Source organism: Nelumbo lutea, chromosome 1, assembly GCF_056320005.1.
Source record: "Nelumbo lutea isolate HS-2025 chromosome 1, American lotus-T2T, whole genome shotgun sequence".
NCBI lineage: Eukaryota > Viridiplantae > Streptophyta > Magnoliopsida > Proteales > Nelumbonaceae > Nelumbo > Nelumbo lutea.
The window spans coordinates 183,242,811-183,266,952 of record NC_142684.1 but is presented as its reverse complement, the minus strand read 5'-3'; the positions used below and the strand labels follow the sequence as shown (position 1 = coordinate 183,266,952).

The window sequence follows — 24,142 nt, the reverse complement described above, 5'->3', positions numbered from 1 at the left end:
TGTGCTTGAATTTAATTAACCATAAATGGACAAGACAATGATCAAACACTAGACCACTTGGTCAAACATGCTCTAATACCATCTCAAGGAACTGTTCAACCTACAAATTTAAGCTATTAGGTGAGGTCTTTGAATAGGTTTTTATTCTCTAACATTGAGTCATTTATGGTATTAGGTGCAAATTCCTAATAAACTATGTAGGTATTGACTCTTAGAGAAGCCTAAGGTGGCATTTGATAGCACTTTTCAGACCACTGAATATGAAAATGTTGTTTTTCAAATGTCACATTTTTTTGATGTTGCATTAGAAATGTGATCTGAAATGTTTTTTCATATCTGAAATTTTAAGACTCAGGCCCATCACTTAACGCACTCAGACATGTTTCAGACGTGGCCTAAAGTCAAAAATACCCCTACCCCATTCAACATCACTCTTTCTCTCTTCTCTTCATACCACCGTCGCTACAACTCTCAGCAGCGGCTCTCTCTCTCTCCTGTCTTCTTGCCACCGCCATCGTTGCTGCAACTTGCAACGACAATAATTCTGTGAGTAATAATAATAATAATAATAATAATAATAATAATAATAGATTATTTTTACTAATTATTAATCATTTTAATATTTTTACTAAACATTAATTATGTTTATTAATTTTACTTGTGTTATTTATTAATTATGAATTAATTTTTAAAATTTATTTTAATTTTTACTTGTGTAAATTATTAATTATTTTAATGTTTTTATAGTCATTAATTTTTTTTAATTTTAATAGTTTAATTTATTAATTATTAATTTTTTATTTTTTATTTGTATTGTTTCAATATTATTTTAAAGTTGAAAATTATTTTTTTATGAGATAATGCGAATTAAACTCAATATTTCCAAATAGTATGTTTTAAGGGTAAAATAGTAAAATCAGTGAATTCCAATATTTCCATAGAACAGCTTTGATCTCCTAGATCGGTTTTCATTTTCCATTTCATGAGGAAGCGAGAAAAAAAATGAAGAGCAATATCTGGCAATTTCTTAAGCTCCCCTCTTCTTCTAAAATTTGAAAGAAGAAATGACGAAAAGGATTTGGAGCAAACTTTGGGGCACCACCTACTTCTACAGCAACTTGGTTGCGCGGGCTATCTTTTCAGTCTTTCTTTTACATGCTTTTAGGCTTTTAGCGCGAGACTAAAACCGATGAATCATCGCCTTTGGGTGGGTGTTTGGTACAATCGTAGCCTGTTGGATTGATCAATACAAATTTATATTATAGAGATTTCTTTTATATCTTAAAGCTTAGGAGTTGATATTAGTATTTGGGAAGCTCTATATATACAATATTTGAATTTAACTTTTATGACATGTAAAAAACGTAAACAAGTGTATTAGTTTTGAATGCAAGGGTTGTAACCCTATTTTAAATTGAGGCCATGTTAGGGAGTGAAAAGTTAAAAATAAGTGCTTATTGAATAAGTGTTTAAAAACAAGTGTTTATTCGAATAAGCACTTATTTGCATTTGGCACCTAATTTTTTCAAGTGCTTATTTTTTTTAAATAATCACTTATATTATATTGGGCATTTGATAGTCCTTTTCTCTAATAAGCACTTAAATAAGCATTTGTGACTATTTTGTCCTTCATTTTTTTCAAATTTTCACAATATACCCTTTGAAAGCACTTTTGTTAAATTACTTTTATAAAAACGCTTTTGTGAAAGCACTTTTACGAAAATATTTTTATAAAAGTACTTTTAAGAAAGTACCCTTACAAAAGCACTTTTGTGAAAGTACTTTTACGAAAGCACTTCTTCGTAAAAGTGCTTTCATAAAAGTACTTTCTTAAAAGTGTTTTCGTAAAAGTACCTTTATAAAGTGCTTTCATAAAAGTGATTTCACAAAAGTGCTTTCGTAAAAGTAGTTTTATAAAAATACTTATGTAAAAGTGCTTTCATAAAAGTACTTTTTTAAAAGTGATTTCGTAAAAGTACTTTTATAAAAGTGCTTTTTGTAAAATGTTTTATAAAAGTACTTTTGTAAAAGTGCTTTCATAAAAGTACTTTTATAAAAATGATTTTGTAAAAGTGCTTTCATAAAAGTACTTTTATAAAAGTGTTTTCATAAAAGTGGTTTCATAAAAGTACTTCTATAAAATTCAATTCGGGATAGTTTTATAAGTGTTATTTTAAAATTCGACTAGGGATAATTTTGGAAGAAAAAATTTTGAATAAGTGCTTATTGTATAAGCACTTAGAAAAAGTTGAAAATTTGGGCTTAAAAAATAAGTCCTTATTTTTAAAATAAGCACTTATTTTGGGGTTATTTCCCAAATACCAATAAGTGCTTAATGGCCCAAATAAGCACTTATTTTGAATAAGCACTCCCAAACATGGCCTGAGTTGAATATGGTTTTGGTTCAGTAATCTAGGAATCCTAAATTTAGATTTATCCAAGACTAACATCTATACCCTTGAATGGGGTACAAAGTCCTAATAAGAGATATGCACGCATCTCTTATTTAAAAAACGCGTTTGCTAAGATTTGAACTTAAGTCTTAATCCCTACACAACTATGCGACTAACGTCTTAAGTCACAATGCTATCATGCAACTTGTAATATCAAAAAAATAAAAAGATTGTTATTAACTTTATTATTAACAAGCAACCTAAATAAATAATATATATTTATGTTCGAAAAGAAAAAGTTAAAATAAAAAAAATAACATTAAAAAATAGTATTTTATAAACATTAATAGAATAAACAATCTATCAAATTTACATTTATATCAAAAATTGTTTTTTACTCTCAATAAATTTATACAAATAAAAATATTAATAATAGAATAATTATTTTTGTACTTAAAAATCATAAATTTGACATTATATGAATTTATCAAATTCATTAATTTAAATTTATATAAAAAGTGATATGTTATTTAAGAAATATTATAGAAATAAAATGGTAATAATGGAATTGTTACTTTAGTAATTAAAAACTATCAATTTCATATGATATGTATCTTAGAAATTTTAATAATTTTGATATATTTTCAGTTAAGATTAAAGTAAAAATGTGATGATAATAATATATGTAGAAAAATTATGAATTTCATATGATAATAATTTTGATATTATCAAATATTTTAAATTTTAATATTTAATTGACTTTTTTGTCAATGTTGAAAAGTAAAAATAGAAAAATAATTGCTATAGTAATTAAAATATAATAATTGCATATGTTTTGTGTTTTAGATTTACAAAATTTAACATAACAATGGTTTTGTCCATGTTTTATTTTGTAAAAACTATATAATATGAGTGTTGAACTCTTGATTGATAGATTATCAACAAAATTGTATGATATTTATGTATCTTGTTATATTAATAATATATTTCTTTATCATTAAAATATACATTTTTATGTATTTATATTTGATTTGTGGCTATTTTGACTTTGAAAGTTGGTGTAATTGATGTATTTATAAAATTTGTATCATTTTCCTAGTGTATCCATGTATTTTCATATCTTTCGTCCATATCCATGCGTTTCCAAAGAGTTTCCATATACATGTCTGTATCCAAACTGTCTAATACAATACCTTAATCCTTGTTTTGATATTAAAATAGTTTTAAGTAATGTCATGATGGCTAGTTAGGTCGAGAGTTCAAATGAAAGCAACAAAATGCCCAAAGCTTCAAGAAGCTATATATTGATGAATTTAATCAGAGATTGAGTCAAGAATGTGATTAACGAGAAGGCTCTGCTAAATCGACCAAGGCTCCATTTAGTTGTATACAAACCAGGATACAATATAATGAAAAAAGAGTATGGAAAACAAACTAATTAATTGTGGGAATGGTGCCCAGACGATCCCGGTTTATTGCAAACAGTGATTTTGAGCTTTTGGCCAGCCTCGCAGTGAGCCCCAACACCACAATAGTAATAGTGATCCCCTGGTTTAGTGAGTTCCAAGATCGTTGGCCCGGCGAAATGCATTGCAGTCACATTGTTTTGAGTGCAGGCTTTAAAATCTTTCTGACTCACCTCTAGCACATCGTGCACACCCGTCCTGTACAAGAAAACTACAACTCTACCTTCAATACAAGGGTTAATTGCATGTCTAAATCATGTATATATTTCTCAACTGGACTATTCAGGTTTGCTTTGCCATTGAATCTCATTTTCTATGAAAATCGCTAGTTTTTTCTTCATTGTAAGTGCAACCAAAACACAATGTATAGTAGATGACGAAGAAGAATGATGAAGAGAGAGAGAGAGAGAGAGTTGTGAAAAAACTTACCCAGTTTGTCGCCAACACCGAAGGTTCTTGGTTTGGCCCAATCTTGATAAAAAGTTGTGTTGTCTGGAATTCCCCATCCAAAGCTTCCTCCAACAACGTGAATAAATGTACTTGATGATGGGCTCATTAGGACACACCCCATTACTGCGAAAAGAAACAAGTAAATTTGGGTTTTTGCCATTTTTTCTATTTAATATTCTTTTCCCCGCTCTAGGGGTGGGTCCTCATTGTCGAAGGAGAGCAAATTAAGATGGGGTTTCCTTTACACATAGTAGAAGAAGGGGACAATTGCCTTGATACTCTTCAATCTATATATATAGAGAGAGTAGTGCTACCACTCCACATTATGTAAATCATGATTAACATCAACATCTTAACTGCCTTATTGCCAAATTTTGGTTATTTCTTGTGGATTTGCTATCTTATCGGAGAAAGGAGAAACTTTTTGCATTTTGAACTAGTGAAAGAGTAGTTATTAGTTAAGATTTTAGTTAAATTTGTGGCAACCTTTTTTGTTGTCTATTTTTAAGTAAAAAATTCAGGGTGGATGACTCAGCCACGCCTTTTGTTTTGTTGAAAAATTTTTAATGTTAAATGAGGTGGTTTGAACATTCATCTTGAAAAAGAGCCAATATGGAGTGAAATAGATCTCATTTTTTAGGATTAAGAGAATATTTTTTTCCTATTTTTCAACCATCTTCGGTCACCATCCAAATTGTTGGTTGATAGGGTCACAAGCAAAACCTCTCTCTCAAACATGCTAAGAATTGAAGTTAAAATGTACATTAAATCTATGATATCAAAAGAAAAGATTCAGAAAGAGTTTTGACCAATCAGAGCCCCCCGTGAATTATGATGAATACCAATGGATTGGTCACCTCTTTTATTGTACCAGTTGATTGAACATAAGTTTTTCTATATCATGTCTTTCCTAGTGTATATAGAGTTTTTGCTTCCAAGGGATCCTATTGCATTTAAGACAAGTATTTTCAAAAAATGCATAAATATAAGCAATTATGCAATCATGAATACATGTGTTTATATATGTAATAATAATTTTAGGTTTTAGGGTAAATTGCTGAAGCCTCCCCTAAAGTTTATGACTATTGATAAAATCTCCCCTTAAGTTTGGTAATTGCAATCACATTCCCTAAACTTTTTGACACAGTTGCAAGTAGACCCCCACTTTGTTAGAATCAATTAGCAAGAGGCACAGGAATGTTTGAAATACCCATGCAATTATTATTGAGTGTGGTTTCTACAAAAAAAAAAAAACAATAACAACTAGAAGAAAAATGGAATTTAAAGTTGCCTTTGAGTGATTGATATGAAGGGAAATTTTGAAAATAAATCAATTTCAGAAAAGGGATTAGAAGGGTTTGGGCTAGTGATTCATATGAAGAGAAAATTTGAAAAATAAACATTTTGGTGAAAAGTCACCGCATGGGTATTTTAGACATTTTCATACCTCTTTTTAGAAGATTTTAACAAAGGGGACCTACTTGCAATTATGTTACAAAGTTCAGGGGAGGTGATTGCAATTATCAAACTTCAAGAAAGATTTCAACAACAACCAAAAACTTCAAGAGAGATTTTAGCAATTTCCCCTAAGTTTTAAGGCAAATTTTAGGGAATGTTTGATAACATGGTTGATTGTGTTTTTGAAAACAAAATCAACTATAACATTAGCAAACTTGTGTCATTTTTAATGTAGCATTGTATTTTTCTTTCAAAAACAAAAGGGACCATATGGTTGAACGTGTCCTCACTGTCATACCAGTCTTAAGAAATAATAAATATTTTAGCAAAATGAGGTAAATAAGTAGGCCAATCGAATCTCAACCCCAAGGATTAAAATATCGATATGGTATGTCTAATATGGGGCGCATCATATCGGTATTGAAAGGAACCAATACGTGATACACTACAACTGTTACAATACATGTCTTATGCATATTGACATGATATATATTAGTGTCGCTCAGTATCACACTTTATCGGCCGATACATGCCTATACACACTGATATTTGCGCGCATCTCTTGAACCGCTATGCCACCATGTAACTTGCAATATCATGTGAAATAAAATAAATTTTATTAACTTCATTATTAACATGCAATCTAAATACATACTATATGTTAATCTTTAAGAATTTCAACTTAAAATTATAAAATTAGTATTTTATAAACATTAACATAATAAACAATCTATCAAAATTATATCAATAATTGTTTTTTACTCTAAATAAATTTATACAAATAAAAATATTAATCGTAGAATAATTATTTTAGTACTTAAATTTCTTAAATTTGTACATGATATGTATTTTAAAATGTTAATATATTTTTATAAATTATTCATTAATATTTTAACCTATACTAATAAATAACATATTTATTATTTACAAAAAAATGTTTACAAAAATATTCGAGAATATAATATTAAATTGAATTTACCAAATTCACTAATTTACATTTATATCAAAAATGATTTCTTATTTCAAAAAAATTATAGAAATAAGAATTTTAATAATGGAATCATTATTTTAGTAATAAAAAAAATATGAATTTGCTTATGATATGTATCTTAGAGGTTTTAATAATTTTGATATATTTTCAATTAAGATTATATATTTTTATAGATTATCTACTAATATTTTAATTTACATTTTATAATAATATATATTGCATATCAAACATTTCAAAATTAAATATTTAATTGACTATTTTGTTAATGTTGAAAAGTAAAAATAGTAAAATAGAAAATAATTGATATGGTAATTAAAATATAATAATTGCATATGGTTTGTGTCTTGGACTCTTGATTGATGGATTATCAACAAATTTGTATGATATTTATGTATTTTGTTATATTAATCTTAATATATTTCTTCATATATTTATCATTAAAATATACATTTTTATATATTTATACTTTATTTGTGGTTATTTTGACTTTAAAGTTAGTGTAATTGATGTATTTACAAAGTTTTTTTGCATTTTTTAGTGTATCCATGTGTTTCTATATCTTTTGTTTGTATTTATGCATTTCCAAAATGTATATGTATCCATATCCATATTCAAACTATCTAGTGAGGGAAAGACCCACATTACTACCTTTTTTACCCAATTTCCACTTATTAGCTATATAAATGATAGCTTTAACAAAAATATTCGGGGGTCATTGCCATTTGATTTTTTCAGGGAACAAGCTTAAGCTTTGGGCTTGGCTTAACATTGTTTTGAATTCAGGCTTTAGGCCGGATTTATTCAAACTTTGGCAAAAGCTAATCTCACTAGGCTATGAGCTGATAATTGACCATAGGTTGTTAATCGATCAATTTGGAGTTGGCCTCATCTAAATCAAAATCAATTTGGACAAATTAGAAGGACCAACAAAACATATTGAATTGGATCAATCTATACTTAATGGTCCAAAGTATTTATTGGATTGGATTGGACCTAGTTCATCTGTAATGAATTTATATTGAATTGGGTCAGATTGCACAACATCCGATCCATTGATAAAAGATAAGAATACATGCATCAATGGATCAGATTTCGATTGGAACAAATCCAAATTAAAAACAATTTGATAAGATTGGACAGTCTAGATGTTGAACTGAAGTAGTCCAACATAATCCAAATTCATCGGATTGAATTGGATCTAGTCCATTTGTAATGAATTTATATTGGACAGGATCAGATTGAACCAAATCCGGTCCAATTGATAGCCATACGCAAATCTAATTAGTAATTACCATTTAAGTCGCAACATAAACACCATGAGGTCCATAACAAAAAAAAAATAGAATATTACATATGTAAAACAAAATTTTATTAGACTGAGATGGGGTTAAATCTATATACTAGGGGAGGGCTCTGTTTCAGAGGGGCTGGAATTGCAATATTGCTATTTGCTACATTAAAAAAGACAATGGTTTTTTAATAAGAAACTTGAAATTATAAGTACCCCAGTCTTGAAACTTATATAAAGACTTAAAAGAGATAATCATGTGCTCATTTTTTAAATATTATTTCAGCAAAGCATCTCATATAAAAGAATACGGTCATATAGTGATAATTATAATTTCTACTTCATAGTTGTCTTTTGTTTTACATCGAGAACTCCTAGTTGACCCGAACAATAGGACCGTTCGGCCCGAGAACTGTCCAGGCAACCGGTTCTGTTTTACCCCAAACCCGACCCCTAGCCAAAAATCATTGAATTAGTCAATGACCCGTTGACCTAGGTGGTCAACCCGTTACAACATTTTTTGGCCATTTTTTATTTTTTTACTTTTGTTGTCAAAACAGGCCATCCATTCAAACCGGATGGCCAAATCATCAACCTGGAAACCGTGGAAACCGGCATGTCTAGGTCATTTTTTCAACCTGGAAATAATTACAAAATAACTTTGTAGTCATAGTCATGGGAAGGGTGGACATTGCAAGGGGTTCCAAAACCTTGAAAGATAAATCTAAAGTGACCTTAAACACAAAAAAAAAATGGTAGTAAATGCACCAAACTGGAAAAACCAAGGAAAAAAATCAGAAAATCAAGTCCAAAGTTCCACTTTGAGATGGAGCTAAACATACATGCAATCAAAGAAAGAGAAAAATTAAAAAAAAAAACACCCAAAGAAAAAACAAAAAGGAATAAATAAAATTGTGGTAAACCCTAGACCGTTTTGGAGGATCTTGAAGAAGAAGACCAAACACACAAAAAAAAAAGAAAAAAGTGAAAAAAAAAGGGAACATACCGCACATACTCAAATAAAGCCAACAGTATAAGAAACCTTTGAATAGTGAAAATCGAAAAGCACAAAAAAACATGATTTTTGAACTATCGTTGACCCAAACAGACATACATTTCGGCCTGGGAACCATCCAGGCAACTAGTTCTATTTTACCCCAATCTTGGTCCTTGGCTAAAAACCATTGAATCGAATGACCCATTGAACTGGGCGGTCAAACTATTGACCCGTTCAATGGTTTTTGACAGTTTTTTTTTTATTTGGGAACCATCTAGGCAACTGGTTCCATTTTATTCCAATCCCGGTCCCTGGCCAAAAACCGTGAATTGGTCAATGACCCATTGACCCAAGCAGTCGAACTATTGACCCTTTGACCCATTCAATGGTTTTTGCCTTTTTTTTTTTTAATTTTTGTTGTCAAAATGGGTTGTTCATTCGAACCATTGACCCTTTGACACACACACACACACACACACACACACACACATATATATATATATATGTAGGTACGTATGTATATATGTATGTATGTATGTATGTATGTATTAAAGGGCTGCCATTTAGCGAAAGGGGAGAACACCCCTATCCTTTTAATAGATATACTAGCAGAAGGGGCCCTGCATTGTAGGGGTTCGCTCATAAACTATCAAGCTTGAGCTCAATTCGAATTAGAGACTTGAGTTGAGCTCGAGCTCAGTTCAAGTCAAAATCTCAGAAGTTCGAACTCGACTACCTTTGATTGTTGGTCATTCAAGCAGCCGAGGTGCTGAGTCGAGGTTCTAAGCCGTGGTCTCCCTAAATTGCCGAGGTGGCAAACCAAGGTCTTTCTCAACTGTTGAAGTGTCGAGTTGAGGTTTCCCTAGCAGGCGAGGTGTCGAGCTAAGGTCTCCCTTAGTTGACAAGGTGTCGAGTTGAGGTCTCCCTCAGTTGTCGAGGTGTTGAGCCGAGATCTCCCTTAGTGACTAAGGTGCTGAGTCGAGGTCTCCCTCAGTGGTCAAGGTGTCGTCCAGCTCAAACGATTTGAATTAGAGATTTAGCTTGAGCTCAAAAGTTTGAGCTCGACTACCTTTGGTTGTAGGTCCCCTAGCAGCCAAGATGCCGAGCTAAGGTCTCCCTCAGTTGGAGAGAAAGTGGCATTCTTATAATTTATAAGGAGAGAGAGAGAGATATGGCATTCTTGTAATTTGTAAGAAAAAGAGAAAGAGAGTTGGTAGGAGAGAGTGGCATTCTTGTAATTTGAAAGAAAAAAGCAAGAGAGAGAGAGAGAGAAAATTGGTGGGAGAGAGTGACATCCTTGTAATTTGAAAAAAAAAGCAAAAGAGAGTGAAAGAGAGTTGGTAGAGAGTGGCATTCTTGTAATTTAAAAGGAAAATAGCAAATTTTACTATTAGATTCCATTTCTTGGCTTCTCATGGTGGGGCTCGCTCATAAACTATCAAGCTCGAGTTTGATTTGAATTAGAGACTTGAGCTCGAGTTCGAACTTGGCTTGAGTCAAAAGCTTGGAAGTCCGAGCTCGACTACCTTTGATTGCAAGTCTCTCAAGCAGTTGAGGTGCCAAACTGACGTCTCCCTCAATTGCCGAAGTGCCAAACCGAGGTCTCCCTCAACTGTCTAGCTGAGGTTTCCTAAGCAGGCGAGATGTCGAGCTAAGGTCTTCCTTAGTTGACAAGGTGCCGAGCTAAGGTCTCCCTCAGTTGGAGAAAGAGTGGCATTTTTGTAATTTATAAGGAGAGAGAGAGATGGCACTCTTTCAATTTGTAGGAAAGAGAGAGAGTTGGCAGGAGAGAGAGTGGCATTCTTATAATTTGAAATAAAAAAAAACAAGAGAGAGAGAGGGAGAGAGATGGTAGGTGAGAGTGATATTCTTATAATTTGAAAGAAAAAAAAGAAAAAGATAGAGAGTTGGTAGAAAATGGCATTCTTATAATTTCTAAGAAAAAAGGCAAAATATATTGTTAAATTCCATTTCCCTCATTAACTGTTAGGGGCTCACTCATAAATTATCAGGCTCGAGCTCGATTAGAATTAGAGACTTGAGCTCGGCTCGAGTCAAAAGCTCAAAAGTTTGAGCTCAGCTACCTTGGATTGCAAGTCTCTCAAGCAATCGGGGTTCTGAGCCGAGGTCCTCCTCAATTGCCAAGGTGCCAAATCAATGTCTCCCTTAGCTGCTGAAGTGTCGAGCTAAGGTTTACCTAGTAGGCGAGGTGTCGAGCTAAGGTCTCCCTTAGTTAACAAGGTGCCAAGCTGAGGTCTCCAACAGTTTGTCGAGGTGCTGAGCCAAGATCTCCCTCAGTGACCAAGGTGCCAAGCTGAGGTCTCCCTTGGTGGTCAATGTGTCATCTAACTTGAGCTCGATTCGAATTAGAGACTTGAGCTTAAGCGCAGAAGTTCGAGCTCGGCTCGGTTCCCTAGCAGCTGAAATGTCGAGCTGAGGTGAGAGAGATGGCAAGAGAGAGAGAGATGACATTCTTGTGATTTATGTGAGAGAGAGTGTGTATGTGTGTGAGAGAGAGAGAGAGTTGGTAGGAGAGAGTGGCATTCTTGTAATTTGAAAGAAAAAAAGTAAGAGAGAGAATTAATAGAAGAGAGTGGCATTCTTATAATTTGAAATAAAAAAAGAAAAAGAAAAAGAGAGAGTTGGTAGAGTAACATTCTTATAATTTGTAAGAAAAAAAAGGCAGAAAATACTGTTAAATTCCATTTCTTTTATCTTAAAGCCTTCTTCTTATGGACACATTTCAGCTTAATATATTTAAATAGATATAAGATAAGATTGATTCAATTATCAAAACAGATACATATTCAAAGAAATCAAATCCGAAATAATCAAATTGGATGTCGGATCAGTCTCAGACTTCGAAGAATTTTGGAACGTTTAACAATTGTGTTGGATATGGATTACAGTTCAATTATTATTTTTAATTTTAATTCATTTAACAGATTTGAATTAAATCTTGGGCTTGGATCGGATGCGGGTGTAAAGTATCAAAAAAGAGATCCGGATCCCTCGGGAGTTGTACAACCCTACTTTTGACTTATGAGTTAGAGTTATGGCCTAGGGTTACCGGGTTACAGGCCTCGGCCATGGGCCATCTCACTTCTCACCGGCTTGTCATCGAATAGAACAGCTCACAGAACTGAACCGGTCCTTTTCCGGCTTGTTGTCCGAACCGATTATGGAAGAAGACAAACTGTGGGCAGAAGCCAGAACCAGAAGGCAGAGAGAAACTGTTGAAGAGCTGTAAGCCTTGCCTGCAGTTTCGTTCAGCTTGTCATAGAAAAATCTTCTTTGACGAAAGGGAAGAAACAAACCCTAAATTAGGAGCTTCATTTAAGATGGACTTTTGAGGCCTTTTGTTTTTCTGATCTCCGAAGCCCTAAATCAACAATAACTGCTAGAAAGTCGAAACTCAAAAGCGTAGGAAGCAATGGATCAACCTCAGCCCGTTTGTTCGCAGGAGGCTTTGGCTCTTCTCAACTGCGTCACTGAGTCTCCTTATGATCAAGAAAAATGTGTCCGACTCATGAATTCCTTGCGAGATTGCGTGCTCAATAAGGTCTGCTTCTCTCACAGTAATAGCATTAAAAACTTGGTTTCCAACGATTGGAGATTGTCGTTTTCGTTGTTAATACGCTTTAGGATTTAGGATTGCGTGCTCAACAAGGTCCGCTGTATCTTTTGTTGTGATCTTTTAATGTTTAAACTTTTTTCGGTAGTAGGTAACGTTTAAACTAATTTTTGTGCATGTAGATCCTGCCAATTGACATCAAATGTATGGAGGTCCTTTTCTCTAATCCGGTGATATTATCAAATGCTTGCTATTTTAGACCAGATTCTATGAGTTTCTTGTTGTGTCGCAATGGTTTAATGGTTTCATTGTCCAAAATATGCATCTTGAGCGTCTGTTTATGCTTTAAGGTCTGCATTTTGTTCAAAATTTTGGAATCAGATGGGATAGTCATAATGACGTTATTGAGCCTTCTCTTACATTCTCTTCCGAGCTTTAGCGTCTTGTTGACGCTGCTGACATCGTAGTTATGGGTGGCCATTGTACCGTGACTTTGTTCTCGTATAGCTTTGGTTCCGCTTTGTAGAAGTTCTTGGCGATTTCCTCTATTAATAAAATATTGTTTTTATTGAGAATATTTACCTACCTTTTCTTCATTTTGTTTCAAGTGGGGATTTCTTGTGTTATATGAGATTCTATGAGTTTCTTGTTGTTTTTTATGTTGTTTGTTTCTTTGTTGACCAACCGGCTGATCTTATTAACCGCTGCACTTGGACTGGTGGGGGGGAGGGGGGATTTAACTGAGTGATCTGTTTGCACTTCATATTGTTGTGTCGCAATAGTTTAATGGCTTCATTGTCCAAAATTTGCATCTTGAGCGTCTGTTTATGCTTTAAGGTCTGCATTTTGTTCAAAATTTTGGAATCAGATGGGATAGTCATAATGACGTTATTGAGCCTTCTCTTACATTCTCTTCCGAGCTTTAGCATCTTGTTCCAGTGGAAAATGAGGCCTGTCGTTGACGCTGCTGACATCGTAGTTATGGGTGGCCATTGTACCGTGACTTTGTTCTTGTATAGCTTTGGTTCCGCTTTGTAGTTGTTCTTGGCGATTTCCTCTATTAATAAAATATTGTTTTTATTGAGAAAATTTACCTACCTTTTCTTCATTTTGTTTCAAGTGGGGATTTCTTGTGTTATATGAAATTCTTTGAGTTTCTTGTTGTTTTTTATGTTGTTTGTTTCTTTGTTGACCAACCGGCTGATCTTATTAACAGCTGCACTTGAATTTGGGTGGGGGGGATTTAACTGAGTGATCTGTTTGCACTTCATATTGTTGTGTCACAATAGTTTAATGGCTTCATTGTCCAAAATTTGCATCTTGAGCGTCTGTTTATGCTTTAAGGTTTGCATTTTGTTCAAAGTTTTGGAATCAGATGGGATAGTCATAATGACGTTATTGAGCCTTCTCTTACATTCTCTTCCAAGCTTTAGCGTCTTATTCCAGTGGAAAATGAGGCCTGTCGTTGACGCTGCTGACATCGTAGTTATGGGTGGCCATTGTACCGTGACTTTGTTCTTGTATAGCTTTGGTTCCACTTTGTAGTTGTTCTTGGCGATTTCCTCTATTTATTGAGAAAATTCACCTAACTTTTCTTCATTTTGTTTCAAGTGGGGATTTCTTGTGTTATATGAGTTTCTTGTGTTATATGAGATTCTTTGAGTTTCTTGTTGTTTTTTATGTTGTTTGTTTCTTTGTTGACCAACCGGCTGATCTTATTAACCGCTGCACTTGGACTGGTGGGGGGGAGGGGGGATTTAACTGAGTGATCTGTTTGCACTTCATATTGTTGTGTCGCAATAGTTTAATGGCTTCATTGTCCAAAATTTGCATCTTGAGCGTCTGTTTATGCTTTAAGGTCTGCATTTTGTTCAAAATTTTGGAATCAGATGGGATAGTCATAATGACGTTATTGAGCCTTCTCTTACATTCTCTTCCGAGCTTTAGCATCTTGTTCCAGTGGAAAATGAGGCCTGTCGTTGACGCTGCTGACATCATAGTTATGGGTGGCCATTGTACCGTGACTTTGTTCTTGTATAGCTTTGGTTCCGCTTTGTAGTTGTTCTTGGCGATTTCCTCTATTAATAAAATATTGTTTTTATTGAGAAAATTTACCTACCTTTTCTTCATTTTGTTTCAAGTGGGGATTTCTTGTGTTATATGAAATTCTTTGAGTTTCTTGTTGTTTTTTATGTTGTTTGTTTCTTTGTTGACCAACCGACTGATCTTATTAACAGCTGCACTTGAATTTGGGGGGGGGGATTTAACTGAGTGATCTGTTTGCACTTCATATTGTTGTGTCGCAATAGTTTAATGGCTTCATTGTCCAAAATTTGCATCTTGAGTGTCTGTTTATGCTTTAAGGTCTGCATTTTGTTCAAAATTTTGGAATCAGATGGGATAGTCATAATGACGTTATTGAGCCTTCTCTTACATTCTCTTCTGAGCTTTAGCGTCTTGTTCCAGTGGAAAATGAGGCCTGTCGTTGACGCTACCGACATCGTAGTTATGGGTGGCCATTGTACCGTGACTTTGTTCTTGCATAGCTTTGGTTCCACTTTGTAGTTGTTCTTGGCGATTTCCTCTATTAATAAAATATTGTTTTTATTGAGAAAATTTACCTACCTTTTCTTCATTTTGTTTCAAGTGGGGATTTCTTGTGTTATATGAGATTCTATGAATTTCTTGTTGTTTTTTATGTTGTTTGTTTCTTTGTTGACCAACCGGCTGATCTTATTAACAGCTGCTCTTAGATTGGGGGGGGGTGATTTAACTAAGTGATCTGTTTGCACTTCATATTGTTGTGTCGCAATAGTTTAATGGCTTCATTGTCCAAAATTTGCATCTTGAGCGTCTGTTTATGCTTTAAGGTCTGCATTTTGTTCAAAATTTTGGAATCAGATGGGATAGTCATAATGACGTTATTGAGCCTTCTCTTACATTCTCTTCCGAGCTTTAGCGTCTTGTTCGAGTGGAAAATGAGGCCTGTCGCTGACGTTGCTGACATCGTAGTTATGGGTGGCCATTGTACCTAGACCTGTTCATGGGCCGGGTCGGGCTCGGGCCGGGCTTTTAATCTTTATTAACAGAAAAATGTTAGGCCCGAGCCCGAGCCCGGCCCGACCAACGGACCTACAACTTGGGCCCGAGCCCGGCCCTAATAAAAAGCCCAAAGCCCGAGCCCAAGCCCGAAGCCCGACCTAATAAAAGAAATTTGAAATTTTCCCTATTCAAATGAACATTATCTATTTTAATTCAGATGTTTTTTCCCCCCATTTAAATGAACAATGGGCCTACAAGTGAATCAACAACCTTCTTAAATCAAAAAAATTATTCAAATGGACATCACATAGGGTTTTTACTTTGGTTTAACTATAGGTCGTGCCGGGTCGGGTTCGGGCCGGGCTATTTTGGCAAAGCCCGAGCCTGGCTCGAATTTTATACGGGCCGGGCTTTTTGGCCCAAGTTTAAGCCCGCGGGTCAAAAAGCTTGTTCAAGCCCGTCCGGGGACCGGGCTGGGCCGGGCCAGCTCGTTGGGCCACCCGGCCCATGAACAGGTCTAATTGTACCGTGACTTTGTTCTTGTATAGCATTGGTTCCGCTTTGTCTTGGCGATTTCCTCTATTAATAAAATATTGTTTTTATTGGGAAAATTTACCTACCTTTTCTTCATTTTGTTTCAAGTGGGGATTTCTTGTGTTATATGAGATTCTATGAGTTTCTTGTTGTTTTTTATGTTGTTTGTTTCTTTGTTGACCAACCGGCTGATCTTATTAATAGCTGCACTTAGATTGGGGGGGGGGATTTAACCGAGTGATCTGTTTGCACTTCATATTTGTTGTGTCACAATAGTTTAATTGTTTCATTGTCCAAAATATGCATCTTGAGCATCTGTTTATGCTTTAAGGTCTGCATTTTGTTCAAAATTTTGGAATTAGATGGGATAGTCATAATGACGTTATTGAGCCTTCTCTTACATTCTCTTCCGAGCTTTAGCGTCTTGTTCCAGTGGAAATTGAGGCCTGTCATTGACGCTGCTGACGTCGTAGTTATGGGTGGCCATTGTACCGTGACTTTGTTCTTGTATAGCTTTGGTTCCGCTTTGTAGTTGTTCTTGGCGATTTCCTCTATTAATAAAATATTGTTTTTATTGAGAAAACTTACCTACCTTTTCTTCATTTTGTTTCAAGTGGGGATTTCTTGTGTTATATAACCTAAATTAACCATGCAGTAGCATATTTATGGGGCTTTGAGCTTGACAACACATGGGCTTATGGTAAAGATTGCCAGGATTCTTCTTAAAGTTCAGGTTTCTGAATGTTTGCTTAGTTTCATCTTTAGCTTACCACTTAAACATGGTTATGAGGCAACTATTTAATTGTCCATGAGGGAACTCTGAAGTGTGAAGCACATGATCACTGATGAAAGGATTTATGCAAGAACTGATGTATGGATGTTTTATATACATTTTTTTCTTTTTTCTCTTTTTTTTGGGGGGGGGGTGTAAAAGTTAAAATATTGTTGTTATCATAGCATTGTTACAGGCAAGGAACCAAAACTAGAAATTCTTGGCTTATTGACCAAATTCATTGGGTAGAAACTCATGGTATTTTTTTATTGATCATCTTCACTATGAATTTGGTCTGTTTGAGAGATTTTTCCTTTTCTTTTGAAAGTAATAAAAGAAAATTCGAAAAATGAATAATGGGTTCATTACATTCTTTTAACTTATTCTTTTTAAAGTTGAAATCCAATTAGGATTACTATAAAATACCCTTATTTTAGAAAAAAATAGAAAAATCCATGTACATCCTTATAGTTTTTTATTAGAAAAAGAGTGGTTGCAAGGATAAAGCCTTGCTCCTTGATGCATGTGCCTTACTCTAGTCCCAATGAAACTGCACGTTAATGTTAAAACCACTACCTTGACTGTCATTTAAGGTGCATCAGTTACTTGTCAGGAAAGAAAAATTATAATTTAAGGTGGTTGTGGAGAGTTAAGAAATTGATTTCCATTAACATAATTTAAAAAAAAAATTTAAATTGACTTTAAATATTTAAGATGCCATACAAGAAGAACAGGTTATTTGTGGTGGCAAAGAACTTGGCTAATTTGTATTCGTAATCTGTATTGTACAATAAATTTAAAGCTTTGAGACAGCCATACCATTCATGTGTTTTCTGAAGCTGCTACTTTTGTTCTGTTTGCATCACTATGAGTTAATATTCTTGTTGATGAAGGTGGAAGTTACATTCTTCTCACTAGTATAGGGTACTGTAGTTAACTTTATTAGTTTGGGTTAAATTGATGGTAGTGAAACTTAACATTCTTCCCACCATTCATAGGAAGCTGTGACTTTCTTTTTGGTTACAACTCATAATTGCTTTTTATCTGTTATGGAGTAAGAAAGGTTGAAATTCAATTGCAATACAAGACCAGCCATTCAGTTCATAAGAGTTCCAAACTGCAACAAGTTTCATCACAAACTGCTGTTCCTACTTTTCTTTCAGTTCCAGTGCTCCCAATTTTCAACAAACTATTATGCTTCATTGTTAAATTCTTCTATCTCAATCCAATTCCATGTTTCATTATAAGAATTTTGATAGCATTAGAATATAGGGACAGCATTGTGCAAGCTTGAAATGGTCTTTTAATCCCATTAGTCTCACATAACATCTATAGCTGCAAAGATACAGTAACCTGAACTTTTTAACCACACAGGCTAAAATATAGAAACAGGTCTTATCATTTAGAACCATTATCTGTTAGTTGAGCAAAGAGACCTTCCTAGTGGGTAATTGGACTTTGGACCTTGTTTTTACCCCTATCACTGTCTGAGCCCAATGTCCAACAGAATGTGCTGCACTGCTGCTTACTTTAGCAACATGAGATTCCGTGGTGCTGGCACAAAACCTAAGGTGAGGGTTTACATGGACATGAACTCTGAAGTGATCTTTCTTAAGCTGCTGAACTTGCAAGAGATCAAAAGCTCATTGGTGTTTTGACAAAAAAGGAAAGAAAGCAAAGAAGAGAATAAGGAGAATAAAGAGAATAGATGAATTAGAAAGGATAATTAGGGTGTTTTGCTGCTATTCCAATCCTCTGCTTAGAGTGTCTCCGACCTAGAGGAGAGGAGAGATGGAATCTTACCATTTGAGGGGAAGAAGTGTGAGTCTTCTCCAATCAAACAAGTTGCAAATCAAATTTGACAGACTTTCATTTCTTCTGTAGTGGTAGGTGGATTTGCCCATTTGCCTTCTGGGCAAAACCCTAACCTGAAGAGCAAGAAAACATCTATAGAAGATTCTTTTTCTGTTATACTTTTTTCAGATTTTCCTAACAGGGCCATTGAGGTGGACCGTTACAAAAAAAAAAAAAAAAAAAAAAAGTGCGGTCAGTTGTGTTTGGCCCAAATGGGCTGCATCATATTGTTATACTCAAATGGGGTCAGTTGTCAGTTGGTAAGGTCTCCTGCTGGTTGTAGCGGAGACTTGGGATCAAATCCCGCATGCACCTGGGTTGGGGGATGGGCTACCCCCATTGTGTAGCCCTTCAAAAGAATTCAAAAAAAATTATGCAACTGCAATTTGCTTACTGGCCTGTCATTATTGTATTCTTGCTTATAGCTGCATCTGCTGTTCCTTTTTCTATAATGTTAATCTTGTGGGAGTTGTTTTTTCTCATTCTTTTTTTCCTTTTGATATCCTTTGTAGAAAGTGAAGTTGTTCTCCTTAGCCAGACAGAATCAACCAGACGTAGATTCAAAGAGCAAGGAAAAGCATTAACAGGTTTGAAGAAACATACAGGGGATTTTCTGACTTGATACATCTGTAGGCCAATTTCAAATTCAATGGCAAGAGCTTTAGTTCCCGTCTTCTTCTTCCTTCTTTTTTTTTTTAATAGGAAACATTGGTCAGGTTGGACTAAATCTTTTACAAAATGGTTCAGTTAAAAGACTTTCATTTACTGAGGTTGACTAAGTTGAACTTGATCCTGTCATTTATGTATGACAGGGGGGCTAGCTAGGAAACCCTTAAAAAGGGAAGGGAAAAACAGATAAATGTTACTATGTGAGCAATTTACTTCAAGTTTTCTCTCTTGATGTTACAAAGATGCAGATCCTTTTTTAACATAGTTTTTTTTTGTTTAATTTCTTTTTAACCATTCTATACTGAGTGTACTTTTAGTTACAACAAATGCATGTTATGGTAGGCTGAATCAAGGTTATAACAGGATCCTCCTACGTGATTAATTCAACAACAGTTACATCTTCTACCATAACCTTCAATTCTAGTTTTCTCAGGTCCTCCTTTGCAAGCAAGTTCTTGAACTCAATGGGTAAAATCCTTATTCAAACATTGGATTTTCCTTTTAGACTGAGGTAATGCTTGTTAAACAATAGATCAATCTTTCTGTTTTGTATGAAAACTAAATCCTCCAGTATTTAATTTGCAATGTTATCCTCTTTATCTTGGTTTGATTCCTTCGGCAGGTCTTAAATTTTCCTCACCTTTCAGTCCTTAGTGGATTAGATTCCAGAACGAACCTGGCTCCCTCATCTCACCTTTCAGTCTTCACTGGATTAGATTTCAGGGAATAGATTTTGTCCTCATTTCTTGCTCTCTATGGTTATTGTCCCCTTTTTTTGGCCTGGTAGAGGGATCATGGGTCCCCCTCCCCCCCCCCCCCCCCCCCCTCTTTTGCTTTTGTTAACCAAAATATAGACTATCACACGGTGCTTCTAGATCCTTATATCCACTCAGTTCTGTCATGTATAGCCCAGGTAGAGGGAACAAGGCCTGATGTGACCAAGTAATGGACTAGCCTGCATACTCCCAATGTTGCATTTCTTGTCTGTTATCTCCTTGGTGTAGGGATTTTTATAACTGATTCACTGGTAACCCTTACATGATTATCCTTGCCCCTTAAGTGGCATATCCACTCGATCCATCCTTTGGTTCGTGAAAGGATATTATAATTGCCCTATGGAGCATTTAAGATGCTACAAGGTAAGGGGTGGCAAACAACAATTCTACTACGGCCTCTCATCCTTTTTTCCTCAGGCTGTGTTTGGTTGCGGTACAATTTTATTTGCACTAATACAATTGCATGGGAATGCAAATTATAGGTTAAATTTATTATGGGTTTTACTTTGTTCTGCATCAGGTCTTATTTTACTTCATTAGTAATGTAATAAAATAAAATAAGGTAAATTTTGAAACAAAAATAAATCAGAATCTGTACCCAAATCACTTATATTATACCATCATAGATTTGCATCTGTGCAAATTTATTTGCAGTACAACCAAATGCAGTCAGTTTGAAAAGAGTACAAATACAAATACATACAGTGCACAGTCTTATATTTTGTATTATTTTATAAGTACTCTTTTCATACTGAGCCTCAGTATGAAATATGTATTTGTATTGTACATATCTGTATTTATACTCTTTCATCAACTATGTATTGAGTATGGGGTGATGAAGAAGAGTTCTCCCATGAAACTAAGATCCTAAATTGGGCACCACCAAGTGACCCAACCATGTGAAATAGGATTCTCATACGTCCTTGGATGCAGATATATTTTCTAAGAAATTTTCTCCTATATTGTGATAATTAGAATGTTGATAAATATTAATACACATGGCTAAAATAAAATATATTAGTATTTATCAGCGGTTAACAACAGGATGTCTAAAAATGTGTGTTTTTAGAGAATGGTGGATAAAATGGAGTGCATCAGAGCCTTATGTGATAGGCAAATATCATTTCAGATAAAAGGAAAATTCTATAAAATATTTGTAAGGTTAGTTATGTTGTATGGATCAGAGTATTGAACAGTTTATAAACAATATATCCAAGAACCGAAACCATAGGAAGGAATTTAGGAATAGCTCCAATAAATTATAAAATGAGACAAAAGTAGATTGAAATAGTTTGGTCATTGACACAGAAAACCAACTATAGCACTTGTTTAGGTAGATTGAAATAGTTTGCGCCAGAACCTATAGTTGGGATGACTAAACGAGATTCATGTAGTTGATCCCAAATAGTTGGAACAAGGCTGATTTTAACGTCTATTTTTATATTAGAGTTGCATTTTATATTTAATGAAGTGTTCAGTAAGCAAATAGTTATTTGTCAAAAATACGGGAACTCAGAAACTCAATCAATAATATTTAATATATTGTATAAAATAATATTTAGTTGTCCAAATCTTCCTTTATGTACTCCTTAAAACCAAACCACATACCTTTTTCCAGGTTTGCATTTTTTGACTTTGGCCGAATTTCTAGAAGCAGCAGCCACTCTAACGTGGGCTGTTACAAGCTAGTCAAGGAAGTTGAGCTGTCCTCAATGACATTTTCCATCTCGTGAGAAAAATTAGGGCCACGAATAAATAAATTTGTTCATGAGGTGAAAATACAGAACAATGACTGTAGCTTTGTTCTTAAAAAAACAACAAAAATTGCGTTATTCTAAATGGATTCAGAACAATGACTACTTTTTTTTTCTTTCTAAATGGATTCATTTTCCTTGCTCCTCAAGTTAACGATAATAATTTGAGGCATTCCAATGTTGTATTGATGATCAACATTATGATGCATATTTCCATTTTATTTTAATAATTGTTGTTGATGGGGCTTTTTCTGATATTACCACAGAAAGAGTCTTAAAAGTTTTTTACAAGTATCAAAAAAGAATAGTGTTTTTAACTTTGGGTAAATTGCTGAAATCTCTGAAGTTTGGTAATTGCAATTCTTTTCTGAACTTTCTACACGGTTGTAATTAGACCCCTTTTGTTAAAATACTTTAATAAGAGGCTCCAAAATGTCTAAAATATCTATGCAGTTACTATTAAGGCTGTTTTCTACATTAAAAACAATACAAACTTTATAAACAAAATAAAAGAGTTTAAAGTTGCAATTTTACCTTTGAATAATTAATATGAAGAGAAAGTTTAGAAATTAAATTAATTTCAGAAAAGAGATTAGATGGGCTTGGGGCAGGGATTGATATGAAGAAATAATTTGGAAAATAATCATTTTGGCAAAAGTAAGCATGGTTAATTGGTTATTTTGAACATTTTTGTGCCTCTTGCACAGAGTGGATCTATTTGCAATTGTGTTAAAAAGTTCAAGGTAGGTGATTGCAATTACCAAACTTCAGGGAAGGTTTCAGCAATGGTCAAAAACTTCAGGAGAAGTTTTAACAATTTACCCTATAACTTTTCAAGTATAAAAAAGAATATGGTGTTGCAATGCATAATGTAGAGGACCATAGCAACATCTGTCTTTGTTCCATGGTATCATTACAATGAAGTTGACTCTTAGCAAGAGATAACAAATACTATCATTATAGGCACATATTGAGAACTTATCCCGTATTTGCATGTTAATATGTTATTGTTCATGGGGAGATGTTCCTGATCTACAGCTATAGTGTCCTGTGGGTAGGAGATCTGGATTAACAAAGCATCATTTTCATTCTACACATTTGCGTGTAGGATTAAGGCCAACTACCAAATGCAAATGCTCCCAACACTATTCCAATAGGTCATTGCAGTTGTGCATTGGGAACATCTCCCTGTCATTCATGGGGAGATGTTTCCCATGTAAGATAGCTAGTACCTTTGTTTTTAGGTTAACCAAAACCAAACCAGTACCCTTGTTTTTGAAAAATACCAAATGATCAATTCAGTTAATTAGATTTTTCAATTTGGTTCATCTCCCCTGTCATTCGTGGGGACTGGGGAGATGTTTCAGATGTACGAATGTAATATCTAGTACCTATGTTTTTTAGGTTAACCAATACCCTTGTTTTTGAAACATACAGAATGATCAATTCAGTTAATTAGATTTTTCAATTTGGTTTTCCAAGTTCAGTTCAAATTTCCAGTTTTTTTATGAACACCTTGTATCTGACTAAAACTATCCACCAGAAATCAACATAACAAGATAGTTAAATATATTTTGCAGATATGATCTTTAGAGGACAAGTAGAAGATGAAAATTATATTATAGACCTTTAAATAGTTAGGTGTTTCTACTTTCTACACTGCACAATCTACACATTGTTGAGTAAGCCAGTAATTGGACTAGATTCTAAAAGGATCGAGCTCCATTTGAATCCGATCTAATTATTAAACAGTTGGATCTAATTCTGATATGAATCCAATATGTTGGAGTATCCAGATTTAATTAATTTTTATCCAACTTATTGTGCTTGGAATGATAAAAATCTATATATCTATATACTACTATTAAAAGTGTGAATGAGGTCAAGATTTAGGAACTTTTTGACTAAAATACTCATTTTTTTTTTTTGAATTTGGTCTCCTACAATATAAGGGCAAAAATCATAATTTGAACCGCTACTTTTATTAAATTCAATATATTCTTCATCATTAAGTCTTATATTTAAGGCATTAACTCCTATTTATTTTCATTAAATCTTATATTTAAAGCACATTAAATAAATGAGCTATGTATATTTTTCTTGACTAAAACACCCCTATTTATG

General features: G+C 34.0%; 2 long non-coding RNA genes across 2 annotated transcripts; one reads left to right on the top strand and one right to left on the bottom strand.

Annotated features, from left to right (window-relative positions):
* Positions 1-3,997: 3,997 nt before the first annotated feature.
* Positions 3,998-4,625, bottom strand: LOC148879692 (uncharacterized). Its single transcript, XR_016104309.1, has 2 exons — positions 4,289-4,625; positions 3,998-4,057 (listed from the first exon to the last, which is right to left on the bottom strand). It is a non-coding gene; the product is annotated as an uncharacterized LOC148879692 (long non-coding RNA).
* Positions 4,626-12,114: 7,489 nt separating this feature from the next.
* LOC148879691 (uncharacterized) lies at positions 12,115-19,729 on the top strand. The gene is made up of 2 exons (XR_016104308.1): positions 12,115-12,605; positions 19,332-19,729. It is a non-coding gene; the product is annotated as an uncharacterized LOC148879691 (long non-coding RNA).
* Positions 19,730-24,142: the final 4,413 nt, after the last annotated feature.